At 45.3% G+C, this 6,471-nt stretch overlaps 1 protein-coding gene across 10 annotated transcripts in view; it reads right to left on the bottom strand.

The window, feature by feature from the left end:
* Positions 1-1,976: 1,976 nt before the first annotated feature.
* The window catches only part of epb41a (erythrocyte membrane protein band 4.1a), a 144,488-nt gene continuing 139,993 nt past the window's right edge, over positions 1,977-6,471 (bottom strand). For 9 of the 10 annotated variants that reach the window (XM_036953525.1, XM_036953527.1, XM_036953535.1 and 6 more), the window contains one exon: positions 1,977-2,899. The gene's annotated coding sequence lies outside the window, so the exon portion shown is untranslated. The other variant, XM_036953526.1, reaches the window with a different exon arrangement.

The following is a 6,471-nucleotide window of genomic DNA, read 5'->3' on the forward strand; positions in this document are numbered from 1 at the left end:
TTCCCAAAATCCCAATTGACGCTTTGTCAACTTTAAGCTCTTTTCTTTTACTTTAAAAAGGTCCCATGCAGCCATTATTTTAAATATCTCAATATCAAATCAATTCTGGGTAACAATTAAGTACCTTAGTGGTGATGGTTTTTAATTAAAATTGTAAAAAATATGTGCAGAAATAGCTTCTTGGTAAAGAGCCATTTCTCAAGCAATAATTTAGCTAGGACTGTCTGGGAGTGGTCTGAGTGGGGAGGGGAAAACTGAAAACTAGCTGTTATTGGCAGAGAGGTTTGGAACTCTCTTTCTTATTGGTCTATTAACTCATTTACTGACTGGTGATGCCAAAACTCCATCTCACACAAAACAGGCATACATTTCAGGGTGTCTTTTCAAAACAGCTTTTACACTAAAAGGGCATTAGCATCATTATCATCATTTCCACAGTATTATTCCAACATCATACTGTGGAAACATAAAACACAGAAAAATAACTTTTTTGACTGCACTGGGCCTTTAACGCTGACTCTCTAATCAACTCTATCTAATCAACTCTACTCTGTCTAATCAATCTAATCAACCCCAATTAATCCTAATCCTTTCTGTTACTGACTTCTTCTAGATAGAAGCATCATACACTACATGTCTAAAAGTATGTGGACACCTGCTCGTCAAACATTTCATTCCAAAATCATGGGCATTAATATGGAGTTGGTCCCCCCCTTTGCTGCTATAACAGCCTCCACTCTTCTGGGAAGGCTTTCCACTAGATGTTGGAACATTTCTGCTATAACAGCCTCCACTCTTCTGGGAAGGCTTTCCACTAGATGTTGGAACATTGCTGCTATAACAGCCTCCACTCTTCTGGGAAGGCTTTCCACTAGATGTTGGAACATTTCTGCTATAACAGCCTCCACTCTTCTGGGAAGGCTTTCCACTAGATGTTGGAACATTGCTGCTATAACAGCCTCCACTCTTCTGGGAAGGCTTTCCACTAGATGTTGGAACATTGCTGTGAGGACTTGCTTCCCTTCAGCCACACGAGCATTAGTGAGGTCAGGCACTGATGTTGAGCGTTTCGGCCTGGCTTGCAGTTGGTGTTCCAAGTCATCCCAAAAGTGTTCGATGGGGTTAAGGTCAGGGCTCTGTGGAGGCCAGTCAAGTTCTTCCACATCGATCTCAACAAAATCTCTTAGGCTTGTGTACGGCTGCTCGGCCATGGTAACCCATTTTATGAAGCTCCCGATGAACAGTTCTTGTGCTGACGTTAGTGAGTGTTGCATCTGAGGACAGAATTTTTTTACGGTCCTGTTCTGTGAGCTTGTGTGGCCTACCACTTAGCGGCTGAGCCGTTGTTGCTCCTAGACGTTTCCCCTTTACAATAACAGCACTTACAGTTGACCGGGGTAGCTCCAGCAGGGAAGAAATTTGACGAACTGACTGGTTGGAAAGGTGGCATCGTATGATGGTGCAACATTGAAAGTCGCTGACCTCTTAAGTACGAGCCATTCTACAGTCAATGTTTGTCTATGGAGATTGCATGGCTGTGTGCTCGATTTTATACACCTGTCACCATCGGTGTGGTTGAAAAAAACAAATCCACTCATTTGAAGCGGTATCCACATACTTTTAGCCATGTAGAGTACAGTATATTCTGTATAACGGTCCATCTCTATAGATGAGTAAACACTGCCCCCTTTGGTAGAAAAGTATAAATACATGAAAATGAAGGACATTGTAAAGTTGCCTCTGCTGCTCTGCCATGCCAGGTGCAAATGGATGACTGTTATGGAGCTGGTGGTTGGAACGCAGTGTGAGTAGCCTAATACAAAAACACATAACTACAAACCTGTAAAGTCAGGGTGATCTAAAATGAATGGATACATATGCAGAAATAATAATGTAAATAAAATAATAAATATAAATAATGTCATTCCAATACGCTGCTTCCTTCACTCCAGTTCTGATGAAGCCCCTTCCCCCCCCCCCCCCCAGTGTGACTACAACAACGACGACTAAAAACAAACAAAAACAGTCAAAAGGTGTGAATATCATCCAGAAGAATAGATAATGAAGTAATTTCTTCAACGAGATATTAAATTGGCCCTCAAAAATGTTTGGATGAAATTATATATTTTTTTACACTTAAATTGAAAAAAAATACTTTTCACATTGAGAGGGAAAATAAATATTACAAACTTTTTGTACTGTACAAGAGATGAAACCAAAATTGGTTGTAAAGTTGTTTGATTTGAAGAGGGATCCTCGTATCATGATTGGTTTAAGAGTTACAGAAAAATCACCCACAATCCCTTGTTATCATCCCCCCCTTCAGAATAAGAGTCCCTTCAAAGTTGACCTTGAAGATACCGATTTTCCAATTACGACGAGAAGAAAAATCTTAGAAAAATATGAACAAAGTCCCTGCAATCTCTACACAATTAAAAGACCAAATGCCCTTTGAAAATTCTCGTTAAAATCTCCAGAAAAATGGGAGAAAGGGGAAAAAATTAAAATACTTTATTTCAATATTTTTGTTGTTTCGAAGATCCAGTTCAGTCATTCGGGATTTGGCAGTAGAGTGGAAGGGAGAGCGACCGAGAGGGATTGTTCTGGGAGTTTTCTGGAGAGTTATGTTTGTTCCCTTCTCCTTCAGTTAAACTCCATTGGCTGGGAGGATCAAAGTTCATAGTTCAAAAGTGAAGCTTGTTCACTCTGGTTGGTTGGACTGGTCCAGTCTGGTGTGGTGTGTGTGTCTGTCTGCAAGGCAGTGCAGTTGGGTGGTGTGAGGGAATGGGGCTCTGAGGTAAACATGTAGGAATGGTGGTGACACAAGCGAACAAGGGAGGGGTGGGGGGCTGTATGTGAGTTGCTCTTCCTCAGGCGCCGTGGTAGTTTTGGCCCCCAGCTTGACAGACAGTGGACAGAGAGAGACACAACTTCAGTAACATTACCTCAACATTCCCCTGATCCAACACTCAAGATAAAAAGCGTAAAAACAGAAAAGACTCCACAAAAGAAGAACCACACGCATGTCGTCACAATGATGAAGGCATTTTAAAAAGAGCAGGATGCAGACAGGGAGGGTGGAGCATTGCAGGAGCCTGGTGGAGACAAGGAACGGGTGGGGTCGGAGGGCGAAGCGGACAGGGAGGGAGGGAATAGAATTGTTAGGGGTGTTCTCTGGCTACACTGATGTAAACACTGTTCGTTTGAAGGAATGTGTAAGTTAAACAAAGCAGGACTCCAATGAACACAGGGCTCCATGAACACAAGGCTTGAACACAGGGCCTGAACACAGAGGTCCATGAACACAGGGCCTGAACACAGGGCCTGAAAAACAGGGCTCCATGAACACACGGCTCCATGAACACAGAGCTCCATGAACACAGAGCTCCATGAACACAAAGCTCCATGAACACAAGGCTTGAACACAGGGCCTGAAAAACAGGGCTCCATGAACACAGGGCTCCATGAACATAGGGCTCCATGAAAACAGGGTCTGAACACAGCGCTCCATGAACACAGGGCTCCATGAACACAGGGCCTGAACACAGAGCTCCATGAACACAGGGCTCCATGAACACAAGGCTACATGAACACAGGGCTCCATGAACACAGGGCTCCATGAACACAGGGCTCCATGAACACAAGGCTCCATGAACACAGAGCTCCATGAACACAGGGCTCCATGAACACAGAGCTCCATGAACACAGAGCTCCATGAACACAGAGCTCCATGAACACAGAGCTCCATGAACACAGAGCTCCATGAACACAGAGCTCCATGAACACAGGGCTCCATGAACACAGGGCTCCATGAACACAAGGCTCCATGAACACAAGGCTCCATGAACACAGAGCTCCATGAACACAGAGCTCCATGAACACAGGGCTCCATGAACACAAGGCTCCATGAACACAGAGCTCCATGAACACAGGACTCCATGAACACAGGGCTCCATGAAAACAAGGCTCCATGAAAACAAGGCTCCATGAACACAGGGCTCCATGGACACAAGGCTCCATGAACACAAGGCTCCATGAACACAGAGCTCCATGAACACGGGGCTCCATGAACACGGGGCTCCATGAACACGGGGCCTGAACACAGGGCTCCATGAACACAGGGCTCCATGAAAACAGGGCTCCATGAACACAGGGCTCCATGAACAGGGCTCCATGAAAACAGGGCTCCATGAAAACAGGGCTCCATGAAAACAGGGCCTGAACACAGGGCTCCATGAACACAGGGCTCCATGAACACAGGGCTCCATGAAAACAGGGCTCCATGAAAACAGGGCCTGAACACAGGGCTCCATGAACACAGGGCTCCATGAACACAGGGCTCCATGAACACAGGACTCCATGAACACAGGACTCCATGAACACAGGGCCTGACCACAGGGCTCCATGAACATAGGGCTCCATGAAAACAGGGCTCCATGAACACAGGGCTCCATGAACACAGGGCTCCATGAACACAGGGCCTGAACACAGGGCTCCATGAACACAGGGCCTGAACACAGGGCTCCATGAACACGGGGCTCCATGAACACGGGGCCTGAACATGGTGGGACCGGGAGGGCACTCTCTCTCCCTGTCTCTCCTCCCTGTCTCAGGAGGGGAGGGGGTAGGAGGCACCGTGTGTGTACATACCACACTGGCAGCTGGCTAAACAGCACCAGACTCTGAGGCTACATCCCAAATGGCACCCTATTGAACTACGTTTGACAAGAAACCTTGTCAAAATTAGTGCACTATATAGAACCTGGTCACTTTGTAGGGAATAGGGTGCCATTTGGGATGTAGATTGAGCCTGGGTGCTTTAACTGGACACAAACATGCAGGGCTACAATTAAAACCACATGGGCACCAGTGTTTACAGACCGCGTGCAGAGATGAACAGATTAATGTAGGAATAGGCCTGAGTGAACTGTGAGTTGAAATATACATATGCATTGTCCAGTTTCAGTAGCATGCAGTGCTTTGAACTTGGGAGGAGGGATTTTATTGTACTGCTGATCATTAAGGCTTTGACTGCATCCTAAATGGCACACAGTTCCCTATACAGTACATACAGAGGGTTTTCAGACCGCGTTGATAGTTTCCACATTTTGTTATGTTACAGCCTTATTCTAAAATAGATAATATTAAAAAAAAAAAATAATCCCCATCAATCTACACACACAATACCCTATAATGACAAAGTGAACACAGGTTTTTTTTTAATGTTTGCAAATGTATAAAAAATACCTTATTTTACAAAAGTATTTGCTATGAGACTCAAAATTGAGCTCAGGTGCATCCTTTTTTCCAATGATCATCCTTGAGATGTTTCTACAACTTAATTGGAGTCCACCAGTGGTAAATTCAACTGATTGGACATGATTTGGAAAGGCACACACCTGTCTATATAAGGTCCCACAGTTTTTATTTTATTTAACTAGGCAAGTCAGTTAAGAACAAATTCTTATTTACAAAGACGGCCTACCAGGGAACAGTGCCTTGTTCAGGGGCAGAACAACATATTTTTACCTTGTCAGCTCGGGGATCCAATCCAGCAACCTTTCGGCTACTGGCCCAATGCTCTAACCACTAGGCTACCTGCTGCCAGTTGACAGTGCATGTCAGAGCAAAAACCAAGCCATGAGGTCGAAGGAATTGTCCGTAGAGCTCCGAGACAGGATTGTGTCGAGGCACAGGTCTGGGGAAGGGTACCAAAACATTTCTGTAGCATTGAAGGTCCCCAGGAACACAGTGGCCTCCATCATTCTTAAATGGATGAAGTTTGGAACCACCAAGACTCTTCCTAGAGCTGGCCGCCCGGCCAAACTGAGCAATCGGGGGAGAAGGGCATTGGCATTGCTCTGACAGAGCTCCAGAGTTCTTCTGTGGAGATGGGAGAACCTTCCAGAAGGACAACCATCTCTGCAGAAATCCACCAATCAAGCCTTTATGGTAAAGTGGCCAGACGGAAGCCACTCCTCAGTAAAAGGCACGACAGCCCATTTGGAGTTTGCCAAAAGGCACCTAAAGGACTTTCAGACCATGAGAAACAAGATTCCCTGGTCTGATGAAACCAAGATTGAACTCTTTGGCCTGAATGCCAAGTGTCACGTCTGAAGAAAACCTGGCACAATCCATACAGTGAAGCATGGTGGTGGAAGCATCATGCTGTGGGGATGTTTTTCAGAGGCAGGGACTGGGAGACTAGTCAGGATCGAGGGAAAGATGAACGGAGCAAAGTACAGAGAGATCATTGATGAAAACCTGCTCCAAAGCACTCAGGACCTCAGACTGGAGTGAAGGTTCACTTTCCAACAGGACACGACCCTAAGCACACAGCCAAGACAATGCAGGAGGCTTTGGTACACCCCAAATACAGGTGTGCCAAGTTTGTAGTGTCATACCCAAGAAGACTCGAGGCTGTAATCGCTGCCAAAGGTGATTCAACAAAGTAAAGGGTCTGAATTTTTA

The sequence above is a fragment of the Oncorhynchus mykiss genome, chromosome 18 (assembly GCF_013265735.2).
Source record: "Oncorhynchus mykiss isolate Arlee chromosome 18, USDA_OmykA_1.1, whole genome shotgun sequence".
Classification (NCBI taxonomy): Eukaryota; Metazoa; Chordata; class Actinopteri; order Salmoniformes; family Salmonidae; genus Oncorhynchus; species Oncorhynchus mykiss.